This window comes from Meriones unguiculatus (genome assembly GCF_030254825.1).
Source record: "Meriones unguiculatus strain TT.TT164.6M chromosome X unlocalized genomic scaffold, Bangor_MerUng_6.1 ChrX_unordered_Scaffold_31, whole genome shotgun sequence".
NCBI classification, from domain to species: Eukaryota; Metazoa; Chordata; class Mammalia; order Rodentia; family Muridae; genus Meriones; species Meriones unguiculatus.
Window position 1 is genome coordinate 2,247,489 of NW_026843707.1, and position 15,517 is coordinate 2,263,005.

General features: G+C 40.3%; 1 pseudogene; it reads right to left on the reverse strand.

The window, feature by feature from the left end:
• Positions 1–426: 426 nt before the first annotated feature.
• The window catches only part of LOC132651542 (WASH complex subunit 5-like), a 38,097-nt pseudogene continuing 23,006 nt past the window's right edge, over positions 427–15,517 (reverse strand).

Sequence of the window (15,517 nt, forward strand, 5' to 3'; positions counted from 1 at the left end):
AGAAGAGGGAATGGGTTTAGCTGGATTATTGGGAGACACCATGGTACCCACCAGATATTTTCATCAAAAGTTTTAATTATGTGAGAAATTTCAGTCAGTCCTTGCTGAAGGCAGAACTCATGTGACAAGGATGTGGCATCACTGCACACAAAGCTATATGGTGTGCCCTTCACCAGCACAGTGCTTTGAGGGCTGGAGCTCGGTCTGATATAAGGACAGTGCCTGACAACTGTGGCATGCTTTTGTGCCAGAATTTCTTCATCTTTAAAGTAGCAACAGCACCAACACCTGCCTCCACAGGTCATTTTAAAAAGTAAGTATGTAGATTCCGGGAACATGCTGAGAAGGAGGTATGGACAATTGAGTACTCATTAGATAATGGCTCTTAGTGTTTCAGTGCTGGAAATAAGAAATAAACACACTATCTTAAATGGCAGGATGAGCTGACAAGTACAAAACTAGGGCTAGAGACCAGGAAGTATATATCAATGACACAGGGGTCTGGGGGGTCTTAAGCTCAGCCACACTCAGAAATACTTGCTTGGGGTCTGTTATCAGCAAGATTTCTCTGCAGAGTTGATAAATAAATGTTATAGACTCATCCACAGACCCAAACTTTGGGATTGGAATATGAGTAGACTGCTACATATTTTGCCAGTCTTGAATAGAAAAACAAACCCATAATGTCTACTTATGATAGTATAACTGGATATAATTTCTTTCTGTAATCTCACAGGCTCCATATAAAGAGCAATAATTAAGTGTTCCTTGGTTTTGAAGAGGAAAAATTTTAAATTGCCACCAAATGTTACATATAACATAAAAAAAAAAGAAAAACTGTAGAACAGAAGTGAGCACTGGAGATGTGGTTAATTGGGTAGCATGAAAAATGCCTGAGGTTCCACCCCTAGCAACTCATCAAGCAGGCACAGTGATGCAGGTCTGAAATCCCTGGGTTAGCAATGTGGAGGCAGGAGGATGGGAAATTCAAGATCATCCTCAGCTAAACAGAGAGTTGGAACCTAGTCTGGGCTGCATAAAAATGAGAGATATGGAGAGACAGAGAAACATACGTGTTATTTTTTGTTTGTTTGTTTGTTGTCTAGTGAGTTAAGATGGACAGTGTAACCTAAAAAAATAGAAAATATCATAAGCTTAAAAAATCTTTTGTAAGTATATCCAGCATGTGTCAGTTCCTTGTGTAAAAGAAATGACATGGGGGGGCAAGATGGTGGCGCCCAGAGAACACTGTCTGAGAAGTGGGACAATACTCTCCATGCAGCGACCAGGACACTGAACTCTGGGCCCTAAAACTACAGCGATCGTGTTTCCCAGGTGAGGGGAGGCTTCCACAGCGTGGAAATCAGTCGGGTCCACTCTCAGTACCCAGAGAGATCCCGGGTAACTCAGGCATTGGGTCTCCAGGAGGAAGCTACACGCCTGCGTGTCCCGATCACTTTCCCAGGCTGATTGGTGGGCACAGGGTGCCAGAGACTAGGAGTCCCAGTCACAAGAAAACCGCACGGGGAAGGAAAGTTGCGAGACTGATCACGAGTCACCCAGTCTTTCCCTGGAAGGTCTCACTGACCACGGGTACCTACCACTATCACAACTGAGCTCCCGCCACTCACAGAGAGTGAGGAGGCAGGACGCGTCCAGCAGAATCTGCCACAGACCACATTGTCTATACCCCAACCCAAGATCGGGGCTGAGAAAACCCAATCCTTTCGGGCACTCCCCCAAATGCCGCCATACCCTGCTGCAGCGGAGCAGAACGATAAAGAGGTGCATAGCGACTTCACAGTGCTGGGACCCCAGTGCTGCCAGCTGCTCCTAGCAAACAAACCTCAGCTCGGGATCTGGGACTGTGGTCATTCAACATCCTGAGATTCTCCTGGGCCCAGCACAATAAGGTCTAGCACCAAGTGCTATCACTGGTGCCCCCCCTCCCCCCCGGCAGCGAAACCCCAGCTCAGGATTGGACTGAGAAGTCCCAACCCCTTCTGGCACTCCCCTGAGAGCACCGCCATAAGCTTGCCCTAGCAGAGGGGAAGGTCAGAGGGGAAGAACAGAGAGGCAGCCTGCCACAGGACATAGCACCCCCTCTCCAGCTCACCCAGCGGCCCCTAGCAGAGAAACCCAAGCTCTGTATCTGAGGACACTGAACCCTACCTGGTACTTTCTTGGGATCAGCAAACATAGGTTCTTCCGCCAGGCTGCTTCTGGCAGAGACATCTGGGCCCGGGATCTGGAATTAAGAACACTCAAACTAACTCTTTCCTGCACTACCCCAAGACCAGTCAACATAACCCCTCCTGGCAGAGGGAAAGGACAGAGAGGCAGCACACAGGAAAGGTGGACACCGAGTCCTGCGGCCACAGGGCCACAGAGCTGACTGTTAGCCTACTTTTCTGCAGCAGGTCCAAATCAGAGAGTAGAGAGCAAGGGGAACCCCTATGCATTCCAATTGGTCCTGCAAGAGAGTGAGTGAGCCTTCTAGGGAGAGTTTGCCCCAGACCCAGGGCCTCTCCACAGAAGCAACCAGACGAGATCCCTGCCACCCACACCCCTAGTGTGAACATCATAGAGATTCTTGGGAGAGCGACCCCAACGTTGAAGCCTCTGCCTTGTGGGTTCACCAGTGTAATCTAGGCAAACAATCCCTGGATCTCAGACAGAACTGCGTAATAGTGCCCTGCAGGCCACTGAAATAGTCAAAGAATCCGCGCATGCACACTGCAGCTAAAAGCGCATGCGAATAGCACCAGTGTCACATTCTTTACTTAGGCAAAACTGAAACCACAACTCATACTCCCAAACCAGTGAACCTCTCTCATCTTCCTGAAAAAAAAGTCCAGAAAACAGAAAGAGACGATCATAGCCCGAACTACAATCTCGAGGAACAAACAGTGAGGGTTATAAATAACCATATGGCTAGAGGCAGACGTAAGAACACTCCCAACAAAAATCAGGAAATAATGACCTCACCAGCAACCCCACAAAACAATGGACACTTCAATTCACTAGATATACAAGAAAACGACCTCAAAACTATGTTTCTCCAGCTATTAGAGGCCCATAAAGATGAAATGAACAAAGCCCTCAGAGAAATAGCCAAAGAAATCGAGACGAACCAAGAGGAAACATATCGAGCTTTCAGAGAAATGACCACAAAAATTGAGGCAAACAAAGAAGAAATGCACAAAGCTCTCAAAGAAATGTCCACACAAATGAAGGCAAATAAAGAAGAAATAAACAAAGCTCTCATAGAAATACAGGTAATTATAGCCAAAGAAGTAGAGGCACAATTAGTGATACATAGAGAGGAAGCAGACAAAAAAAAAAAAAAAAAATAGAAGCTGTCATTGAAAAGCAGGACTCCACATTCAAACAGATGAAGGAAATGATGCAAGACATGAAAACAGAATTAGAATTAATAAAGAAAACACAAATAGAGAAAGACCAGGAGCTGGAGAACATAGAGAAAAGATCAGGAACTACAAAGGTAAGCATCACCAACAGAATACAAGAGATGGAAGAAAGAATCTCAGGAGCCGAAGATACGCTTGCGGAAATTGACATGTCTCTCAAAGAAAAAATAAAATCAGAAAAGTTCCAAACACAAAACATCCAAGAAATCAAGGACACCATGAAAAGACAAAATCTAAGAATAATAGGAGTAGAAGAAAAAGAAGACGTCAGGCTCAAAGGTCAGGAAAATATTTTCAAGAAAATTATAGAAGAAAACTTTCCCAACATAAAGAAGAAGATGTCCATAAACATACAAGAGGCATGTAAAACACCAAGTAGACTAGACTAGAAAAGAAATTCTTCACGTCACATCATAGTCAAAACACTGAACCTACAGAACAAAGAAAATTTTCTAAAAGCAGCAAGGGAAAAAGGCCAAGTAACATATGAAGGTAGACCTATCAGAATCACACCAGATTTCTCAACAGAAACTATGATAGCCAGAAGGACCTGGACAGAAATCATACAGTCCTTAAGGGACCACAGATTCCAACCCAGACTACTATACCCAGCAAAACTTTCAATCGACATAGACAGAGAATTCAAAATATTCCATGAAAAAAAAATTTAAACAATATCTACATAGTAACCCAGCTCTACAGAAGTTACTAGAAGGGAAACTCCAAACCAAAGAAACCAACGACATCTAAGGAAACAGAGGAAATAGATAAATACACACACAAAAAAAAGAATACAATCAATGGAACTCAGTGACACCACCAACCCCACATCAAAAGTAAGTAACAATTGTTGGTCACTAGTATCTATCAACATCAAAGGACTCAACCCCCCAATAAAAAGACACAGAATAACAGAATGGTTGCAGAAACAGGATCCAAAATTCTGTTGCATCCATGAAACACACCTATGCAACAAAGATAAACACTACCTCAGAGTAAAGGGCTGGAAAAATGTTTTTCAAGCAAATGGTTTCAGAAAACAAGCTGGAGTAGCCATCCTAATATCTAATAAAATAGACTTTCAACACAAGTTAATCAAAAAAGATAAGGAGGGCCACTATACTCTCATCAAAGGAAAAATCCACCAAAAGGACATCACAATTTTGATTATCTATGCCCCAAATACAAGAGCACCTACATCCGTAAATGAAACAATATTAAAGCTTAAATCACACATTGATCCTAATACCTTAATAGTAGGAGACTTCAACACTCCATTCTCACCAAGGGACAAATCAACTAGACAGAAAACAAATAGGGAAATAAAAACACTTACAGAGTCCCTAAATCAAATGGACCTAATAGATACCTACAGATCTTTTCATCCAAACTCAAAAGAGTATACCTTCTTTTCATCACCCCATGGAACCTTCTTCAAAATAGACCATATAGATGGTCATAAAGCAAGCCTCAACAGATACAAAAAGATTGAAATTATCCCTTATATTCTATCTGACCACCATGGACTAAAGCTGGACTTCATCAACAACAGAAATAACAAAAAGCCGAAACGAACATGGAAACTGAAGAACTTGTTACTCAATGACAGCTGGGTTAAGGAAGAAATAAAGAAAGAAATTAAAGAATTCCTAGAATTCAATGAAAATCAAGGCACAACATACCCAAATTTATGGGACACATTGAAAGCAGTGCTCAGAGGAAAATTTATAGCACCATGTGCCTGCAAGAAGAAATTCGTAACATCACATACAAACGACTTAATGGCCCAACTGAAAACCCTAGAAAAAAAAGAAGCAGATACACCCAAGAGGAGCAGATGGCTGGAAATAATCAAACTCAGGGCTGAAATCAATAAATTAGAAACAAATAAAACTATTCAAAGAATCAATGAAACAAAAAGCTGGTTCTTTGAGAAAATCAACAAGATAGACAAACCCTTAGCCAAACTAACTAAAGAGCAGAGAGAATCTATCCAAATCAGCAAAATCAGAAATGAAAAGGGTGACATAACTACAGACACTGAGGAAATTCAAACAATCATTAGGTCATACTACAAAAACCTATATGCCACAAAATTTGAAAACCTAAATGAAATGGACAATTTTCTTGATAGATTCCATCTTCCAACATTAAGTCAAGATCAGGTAGAAAGACTGAATAGCCCTATATCCCCTAAGGAAATTGAAGCAGTCATTCACAGTCTCCCCTCCAAAAAAAGCCCTGGGCCAGATGGTTTCAGCGCAGAATTCTACCAGACCTTCAAAGAAGTGCTAACACCAATTCTCCTCAAACTATTTCACAAAATAGAAACAGAAGGTACATTACCAAACTCATTCTATGAAGCCTCAGTCACCCTGATACCTAAACCACACAAAGACCCAACAAAAAAAGAAAACTTCAGACCTATCTCTCTTATGAACATTGACGCAAAAATACTCAATAAATTACTTGCAAACCGAATCCAAGAACACATCAAAGATATCATCCACCATGAACAAGTAGGCTTCATCCCAGGCATGAAAGGGTGGTTCAGCATAAGGAAATCCATCAATTTAATCCACCATATAAACAAACTGAAGGAGAAAAATGACATGAAAATCTCCTTAGATGCTGAAAAAGCATTTGACAAAGTCCAACACCCATTCATGTTTAAAGTCTTGGAGAGATCAGGGATACAAGGCACATATCTAAACATAGTAAAGGCAATATACAGCAAGCCTATAGCCAACATCAAACTCAATGGAGAGAAACTTAAATCAGTCCCACTGAAATCAGGGACAAGACAAGGCTGCCCACTCTCTCCATACCTCTTCAACATAGAACTTGAAGTCCTAGCCAGAGCAATAAGACAACTAAAGGAGATCAAGGGGATACAAATCGGAAAGGAAGAAGTCAAAGTGTCACTATTTGCAGATGATATGATAGTATACATGGGTGACCCCAAAAATTCAACCAGAGAACTCCTGAGCTGATAAACACCTTTAGCAAAATAGCAGGATACAAAATCAACTCAAAAAAATCAGAAGCCCTCCTGTATACCAAAGACAAAAGGGCCGAGAAAGAAATTAGGGAAACAAAACCCTTCACAATAGCCACTAATAACATAAAGTACTTTGGGGTGACACTCACCAAGCAATTGAAAGACCTTTTTGAGAAAAACTTCAATTCTCTGAAGAAAGAAATTGAAGAAGATATCAGAAGATGGAAAGCTCTCCAGAGCTCATGGATTGGTAGGATTAATATTGTGAAAATGGCCATCTTGCCAAAAGCATTCTACAGATTCAATGAAATTCCCATCAAAATACCAACTCAATTCTTTACAGACCTTGAAAAAAAGATTCTCAGCTTCATATGGAGAAACAAAAAACCCAGAATCTCCAAAACAATCCTGTACAAGAACAGATCATTTGGAGGTATCTCCATCCCTGATCTCAAGTTGTACTCCAGAGCAATAGTAATAAAAACTGCATGGAATTGGCATAAAAACAGAAAGGAGGATCAATGGAACCACATAGAAAACCCAGAAATAAACCCACACACCTATGAATACTCGATTTTTGACAAAGAAGCCAAAACCATTTGATGGAAAAAAAGACAACATCTTCAACAAATGGTGCTGGTCCAACTGGATGTCTACATGCAGAAAAATGAAAATAGATCCATATTTATCAACCTGCACAAAACTAAAGTCCAAGTGGATCAAAGACCTCAACATAAAACCAGATACTCTAAATCTGTTAGAAGAAAAATTGGGGAACAGCCTAGAATTCATTGGCACAGGAGACAACTTCCTGAACAGAACACCAACAGCACAGGCTCTAAGAGCAACAATCAATAAATGGGACCTCATGAAACTGAAAAGCTTCTGTAAAGCAAAGGACACTGTCTTCAAAACAAAACGACTGCCTACAGATTGGGAAAGAATCTTCACTAACCCTTTATCTAACAGAGGACTAATATCCCATATATACAAAGAATAAAGAAGCTGAAAAGCAACAAACCAAGTAATCCAATTAAAAAATGGGGAACAGAGCTAAACAGAGAACTCTCTGTGAGGAATATCGAATGGCAGAGAAACACTTAAAGAAATGCTCAACCTCTTTAGCCATCAGGGAAATGCAAATCAAAACAACCCTGAGTTTTCACCTTACACCCATCAGAATGGCCAAGATAAAAAACTCAAGTGACAACACATGCTGGAGAGGTTGTGGAGAAAGGGGAACCCTCCTCTGCTGCTGGTGGGAATGCAAATTGGTACAACCACTCTGAAAATCTATCTGGTGCTTTCTCAGAGAATTTGGAATAGTGCTTCCTCAAGACCCAGCTATACCACTGCTAGGTATATACCCAAACTTTGCTCAAGTACACAAAAGGGATACTTGCTCAACCATATTTATAGCAGCTTTATTTGTACTAGCCAGAACCTCGAAACAACCCAGATGTCCATCAACGGAGGAACAGATACAGAAATTGTGGTATTTTTACACAATGGAATACTACTCAGCAATCTAAAAGGAGGAAATCATGAAATTTGCAGGCAAATGGTGGGATCTAGAAAAGATCATTCTGAGTGAAATATCCCAGAAGGAGAAAGACAAACACGGTATATACTCACTTATATAGACCTATAAGTTATGATAAACATAATGAAATCTATACACCTAAAAAAGATAATCAAGAGAGCGGACATGGGGCAAGATGATCAATCCTCGTTTAGAAAGACAGATGGGATGTGCATTGAACGTATGACAGGAGCCTACTGAGCGCATCTGAAAGACTCTAACTAGCAGTGTTTTCAAACCAGATACAAAGACTCATGACCAAACCTTCGGCTGAGTACAAGGAATCATATGAAAGAAGGGGAGTTACTCTGATGGGGAAAGGATAGGAGCTCCACAAGGACCAAGTATATCTGGGCACAGGGTCTTTTCTGAGACTGACATTCAACCAAGGACCATGTATGGATATAACCTAGAATCTCTGCTCATATGTAGCCTGTGGTAGCTCAGTAACCAATCGGTTTCCCATAGTGAGGGGAACAAGGGCTATTTCTAAGAGGAACTCAATGACTGGCTCTTTGACCTCCCCACCCTCCAAGGGAGGAGCAGTCCTGTTAGGCCACAGAGGAGGGCTTTGCAGCCAGTCCTGAAAATACCTGATAAAACAGGATCGGATGAATGGGGAGGAGGTCCCCCCCATCAGTGGACTTGGAAAGAGGCAAGGTGGAGATGAGAGAGGGAGGGTGGGATTGGGAGGGAATGAGGGAGCGGGACATGGCTGGGATACAGAGTTAATAAAATGTAACTGATAAGAGAAAAATAAAATTAAAAAAAAAGAAATGACATGAGTTTGTTATTATTTTGTGGCTCATGAAAAAAACAAAACTCAACTCTCATGTCCATATTTCAAAGAAGATATACATACATGCACACACGATGGATAAACATGTGACAATACTGGACAGCCATTAAGGAAGTTCACATCAAAAAGGCACCTTCACAACCCACAAGGCCAGCTAAAGTTGGGAAGTGTACAGAGGCAAGTGCTGGGTGGGACATGAGGAAGGCAGAAACCTATGCACTGATGCAGGATGGAGCATCTATCACTGCTGTGAAAGGACTCTGAAAGTTCCTGAACAAGCCAAAGTGTTACAAAGTCAAAAGAGGTCCTGAGCCTCCCACTCTGGACCCCTGAGTTCTAACAAGAAAAGCTGCAGCTGCTACAGCCAGTTAGTGCTATCTACTTTCTCCTTGACACAGAAAGCTCCCCAAGGTCAGGTCCCATGTCATCTCTCCTTTTACAGTGAAATCTCCTAAAAGTGCTCTGTGGGACTTAATAGTTTTCAGTAAAACTATTAACTAAAACTATTAACTAAAAACTATTAACTAAAAACATTTTCTTGTGGTATTGCTGAGATTTGGAGTATGTATTTTAAATATTAGAGATAATAGACTCAGCCAAGAATTAAAAAACATACTTGCTAAATATTAAGAAGTTATTACATTTATAATCCACATTATCCTCCTGCCAGACCTTTAGACCATAAATGTTGGCATAGTCCTGTATATACTCAAAAGAACGATGGAATCTCTACATGGTGCCTCCCAGCTGTTTCAGCTTGGGCATCAACTCACTATCTATAGAGAAGAGCACAGGACAACTATTAATGAGAGCAAACTGACAAAGTAACACCTACATTAGACCGTAGTGACACACTAAGGGACTTTAGTCATGGTTTCAGACATAGCCAAAGCTTTAGAAATATTTCCTTCTACAGTATGGCTGATTGGCAGTGTTGTTGTCTTACAGCACTTGTCTATTCAGCCAGGAATAGATATCTCTCATTTGGGAAGGAAGCCTCATGCAAAGGATACAACAGAGAATACTGATGACATCACTACTATCAACTACAGAACATATCTAATACTATACACTTATCACTTAAGTTGAATTTACTAAAAAAAAAAAAAAAAAAATTCAGGCCTATTAATTTTTCTCCATAGAAAACCCACCATACTTTTAAATAGAAAATGCAAACTTGAGAACTGATAGACTAAGTTCAGAAAGAAGGAGAGGAGGACCTACCCTATCAGTGGACTTGGGGAGGGGCATGCATGCAGAAAGGGGGGGGGGAGAGGGTGGGACCAGCAGGGGAGGAGGGAGGGGCTTATGGAGGGATACAAAATGAATAAAGTGTAATTAATAAAAGTTAAATTAAAAAATCCCCACAGTTTTTTTATAGTTTCTATCTCCTTTATGGTAAAAAATTTCTTTGGACAATAAGTACTGTGAGTCATAATTATCAGTTCAGTTCTTAACACAGGATGAGCAGGGAAGGAGACAATTGGTTTTAAAAGTGATTTCCTTTTGAATGGATTATAGAAGGAGCAAAATGAACTACAGTTTTTGGCACCTTGAACACACACTGGATATTCAGGAAAGAGAAGGACCTATTTTGTTAGGAAGGTGTTCACATGCATACTGTGACATGGCATTTGTACCGTGGCCCGAGGTTTGAATATCAATCCCCAGTGGAGGGCGAAAGCTACCCCCTTAACTAGCTCTTTCCTTATTCCATCTTCCAGCAACTGCTTGGGATCCACCTACAAGTACAAATTAAAGGCATTCAGTGCAGTCAGGAAAAGGCAGGTGAGGAAGAACAGGGGGAGATGGCTCTGAGAGTCTGTAATGCAGGATTTTCCTACCTCATCTCTAGATGATTTAGATTTTTAAAATTTCTACCCCTCTTTCATCTTTCAACAGGTACACTGAATTTTTAGTACTGATACATGATAAATTTATGACACATTACCAAGATGGCAGATATGGACAGTTTTTAATTGCTTCATATTTTAAACACTTCATTAAATGTTAAGTTTTTTTTTTCTTGTAAAGCCAGCAGGAGATGGTGAGATGAAATTCCAAATTCATGTCATATTCTTGTTCTTAAATATGAGCCATCAAGATTATATAATGCTCCTTCTTCCTCCACCAAAAAATGGGTAAAAACAAAATTTCTGAGTCACACAAGATGGCCACATTCCTTCTTGTTCCATATGTAATTACCAGAAAATCAAACAAATATCCACTGGCTACACAAAGCAGCAGCAGGACTATTACCTTCATGATGCCCACCAGGGTCGTTTTCATCATCAAGATGCCCTCCATCTCCAAGATGGAGATGGTGTGAATGAGCTTGGCAACATTTAGCAGGGAGAGACGAGGGTGATGAAGTATATCACAGGAAAGATTCCTTACTTCTGTGCAAAGCTAAACAACTGGCCCACAGTCCCAAAATGGACAAAGGCAACAGGATATGGCTATGTGTAAAGGACAATGGTAAGCATGCACCCAAGATGTAAGTGAGGCTTTCTGGGGTAAAGAAAAGAATGCTGTTAGTTGTGCTGGGGGACAGTTGCTGTCAGCAGTTCTTCATCCTTTAATGCAGCACTTCCCTTCTCTGGGTTCTGTTTTTCACGTCTAAACTTGAGGGCTGGTCTCAAGATAAGCTGTTTTACTCAGCTTCCTGACTGTATTAAATGACTTTTTCACTTAAGAATTTTTTAACTTATGAAGGCTTTATTGGGATGTACCTGTAAGTCAAGCATCATGTGAACAAGAGGAGCATGGATGTGAAAAGCCCAAGTCCTGTAAAATACGAAGAAGAAGGGCAATGCCAGAATAATCAAGAGAAAAGAGCTCCATCTCTCTAGAGAACATGTTGGTGAGAAGGGCTCTCAGGTGTCCTAGGGAAATGCCGAGTCATGGTGTGAGTGCACTAAAAACTGCAAATCACGTTATTGCTGAGAGAGGGAGAACACAATCACAAGTGCTATACTCCATGAGCCATTGGACTGTGACATGTAGGAGGGCAATTTGCTCATAATGAGAGATGTTGAGAAACAAGAAAATTGTCTAAAACTGTTAGAAGGGTGCTATGTGGTGTATGCCTTTAATCTCAACAGCAGAGAGGCAGAGTCAGAAAAATCTCTTGTGAGTTCAAGGTTATCCTGGTCTACACAGCAAGTTCCAGGTCACTCAGTACTACACAGTAAGCTGTCTCAAAACAAAAACCAAACAAACAACTGCCAGAAAGCACAAGTTCATTTATTCCCACAATTTACTGGACAGAAAATATAAAGTTAATCCAAAAAATGCTCATGATTACTTATCATGCTCCTATTCGAGATTTTTAAAAGAGCAATGCTCAAGATGTCAATAACATCTCAGGAAGTTATCAGCCAGTGTAAGACAAAGACCGACTCTGAATTCAGCCATGGCTGAATCCTTGATCCATCAAAAATGACTGGAGCAAGGACCAACTCTCTCTTGAAGACTTGAACTAGGTTCTTGTAATGGAATGTGAACTATGATCTGCCTCTGAGGAGCCAGCTCTTAGCCTGAAGAGGCTACATCACCTCTGTTCCTCAGCTTTCTGCAACTCTGAGGCCAAGAACATGTGAAAACCAGCATGATCTCCTTAGAAAGCAAAATCACATATGCATGTCTGCAGCTGTAGTAAAAGTATGCTTATTTTGGGGTACTGCAAATTTCTGAAAAGAAAAGTGGAGGAAGTAATGCTCCATAAGGACACTGCTTGTTTAAGGCAACAGCTGGCCAGTGAAACTCACCCAGAGGCATTTCTTACCTTTCCCACTTAAAACACAAATTCTCTCAAATAATACTGGGACACACTGAGGAGGTCAGGGCTATTTGCTTGATTAATGTGTAGCAGGGGAAGATCAAGTGCAGATGCAAGCTGGAAGGAAACAACACACATCTCTTTCTTGTTTCATAAATGTCCTAGAAATCTCTTCCTCCAAAGTAGAATTTACAATGCAACATTTGTGCTTCACTCAATAGAGGGAAACACCCAGAAAGTCTCAGGAATACCTCAGATAGACTCAGACAATACATTAAAATACTAGGGCTTTCAGTTGGCCCATCCCAAAATCTACATCATCTGTGGACTGTTGGGGTATGTGAAAGGGCTGGGCTTGTCAATCCAAAGCTGCAGAATATCGAGGACACAGGGCAACAACAGGATAACCAGGAGTCTTCTCAGTGAGGATCCAAATTTGATGTTGTTACAGAAGCCAGAGACCTTGAGCATTTACAAGAGAAGATGTGTGGACAAAGGGGTATATTGTGGGACACACTGAGACACTACAGCTTCCACAAGATGTTTTCTATGCATTGCTTTGTTTAATTTTGTGGGGTTTTTGTCTTTTGTCTTTGGATTTTTTTTGGGGGGGGGAATGGAGGTTACAAGGGTGGAGGGCTGATACAAAGGGATGGGGAGATGCATGGGATTGAGGTGCATGATGTGAAATTCACAAAGAATCAATAAAAATTTAAAAATATATATATAATAAAAACTAAAACAAAACTACCCCTGCAGCCATCTAGTACTGTGGCAGTGTTTCGCCCCCTGATCACCAGAAGCATCTGGGATAGTGTGAGACCTTGTGAGACCTTATCAGGCTTACCACAGACTGACTTCGTCAGAATGCTGGGAGTGTGGTGGAGAAGCTGCTGTGCTAAGTAACACTGGTGCTTCCTGAAGATGTAGAGCTGCTATTCAAAGGAAGATCTTTGCATTCTTGATTCCTTTTCACTCAAGAAACCCAACACATAGGTCTGTAACACGGGCATAGAGATTAAACATTTACTGACAATAATCTATAAATTTACTTTAAAACATACACAATTATTTTACCACAAGAAAGCAAAATTGCATAATAAAGAAGATGTATGTTCATTTTTATATAAAGAACTAAATCTTGCCTGAATATTTGATGTTTCAGGATCTAGAGCTTTTCAAAGGCATTGATGAAATGTTTCATAAATGTTTAGTGCAAAGTGATAGCAATGTACAATGACCAATGATGGTGGAACAAAGGCTGACTTTACTCTGCCAGAAGATGGACATCAGCACTCCCCACTTACCTTTAGAAAAGTGGTTCTGAGTCTGGTAACCGTGGATGGGTTTACTCATATGCTTTCTTGCATGGTGGAAGTAAAATTGTAAAGAGGGACACTTGGTAAGTACATGAACCTCCTGGTCTTCATCAAGGGTAGAAATCAGTCTTTCCCCATTACCTGTGGATTAACTGCCAGGCAAAAGAAAGGTACCCAATGATATGCATGGTGATCAGGACCTCCTTCTTAATGTTGATGATTCTGATATTTGATGAAGAAACTTTCGGGTGTCAGCAAGAAACTGGCAAACTTGCATATTTGATTCTAACTGGTGAAACTCTTGGCATTGTGTTACATAAGTCAATTTCATGGCTTGGCAGGATTAACATAGTAAAAATGGCCATCTTACCAAAAGCAATCTACAGATTTAATGCAATTACCATCAAAATACCAACACAATTCTTTACAGACCTGGAAAGAAAAATTCTCAACTTCGTATGGAATAACAAGAAACCCAGAATTGGTAAAAAAAAAAAAAAAAATCCTCTACAATAAAAGATCTTCTGGAGGTATCTCCATCCCTGATCTCAAGCTGTACTATACAGCAACAGAACAGAAGACCCAGAAATAAGCCCACACACTTATGGACACCTTATTTTTGACAAAGATGCCAAAACCATACAATGGAAAAAAGATAGCGTCTTCAACAAATGGTGCTGGTCCAACTGGATGTCTACATGTAGAAAAATGAAAATAGATCCATACTTATCACCCTGCACAAAACTGAAGTCCAAGTGGATCAAAGACCTCAACATTAAACCAGACACATTAAATTGGCTAGAAAAAAAAAGTGGGGAATGCCCTAGAACTTAACTAAAAAATTCTTTAGTGTATCTTTCCCCTTGAAGTCACTTCAAATAAAGTACACCACTTACCAACGACCTCATGACAAATATTTCATTTCAAATTAAGCTTCAGAAAATTATAAAGCAAGTTCTAAGAAAGTGCACAGTATCTAGGTTAGAAAACTTGCCCCTTCTCTTATCCCATGACAAGTTAGCATGCTTATCTTCCATTTTAGAAGAAATGGACACATCTTGGAAGACAATCTTCTTGTGTACACCCACACTAAAAAAAGTCTTTGGTGAGTTATAGCACTACCAAAATGCTGCTAGAGTAAACTACTCTGTTCTCTCTGTTTCTTTAATGTCTTAATTGTCATGTATCACACATGAGGTCTGGGCTACCTGCCAAAATAAATAAGGAAAAACAAAGCAAAACAAAAACTGAGGTTTATGAAGCTGTTTATAATTGCAGTAGTCTAGAAAATCCCCAAACAAATACACATTTATAGTTGTTCTGGAGTAGATATCCTGAGCAAATTGGAGGTATTAGATAAAGTTGTCTAGTGAACATCAAAATAATCTCAAAGAAATAAAAAATCATAGGAAAATTTACTGAATAGAAAATATTAATTATACCAATGGATAGAGAATAGCTGATATTTTAAATAACGAGTCTGTGGTAGTGTTCTGACAAGGTTATATCACATTTTAAATCTACATAAACAAACAAAACTTTAAGAATTGTGAGGTAGTGTCACTTCCTTGGGTTCAGTCATTTTTGAGTATATATAAAAATTA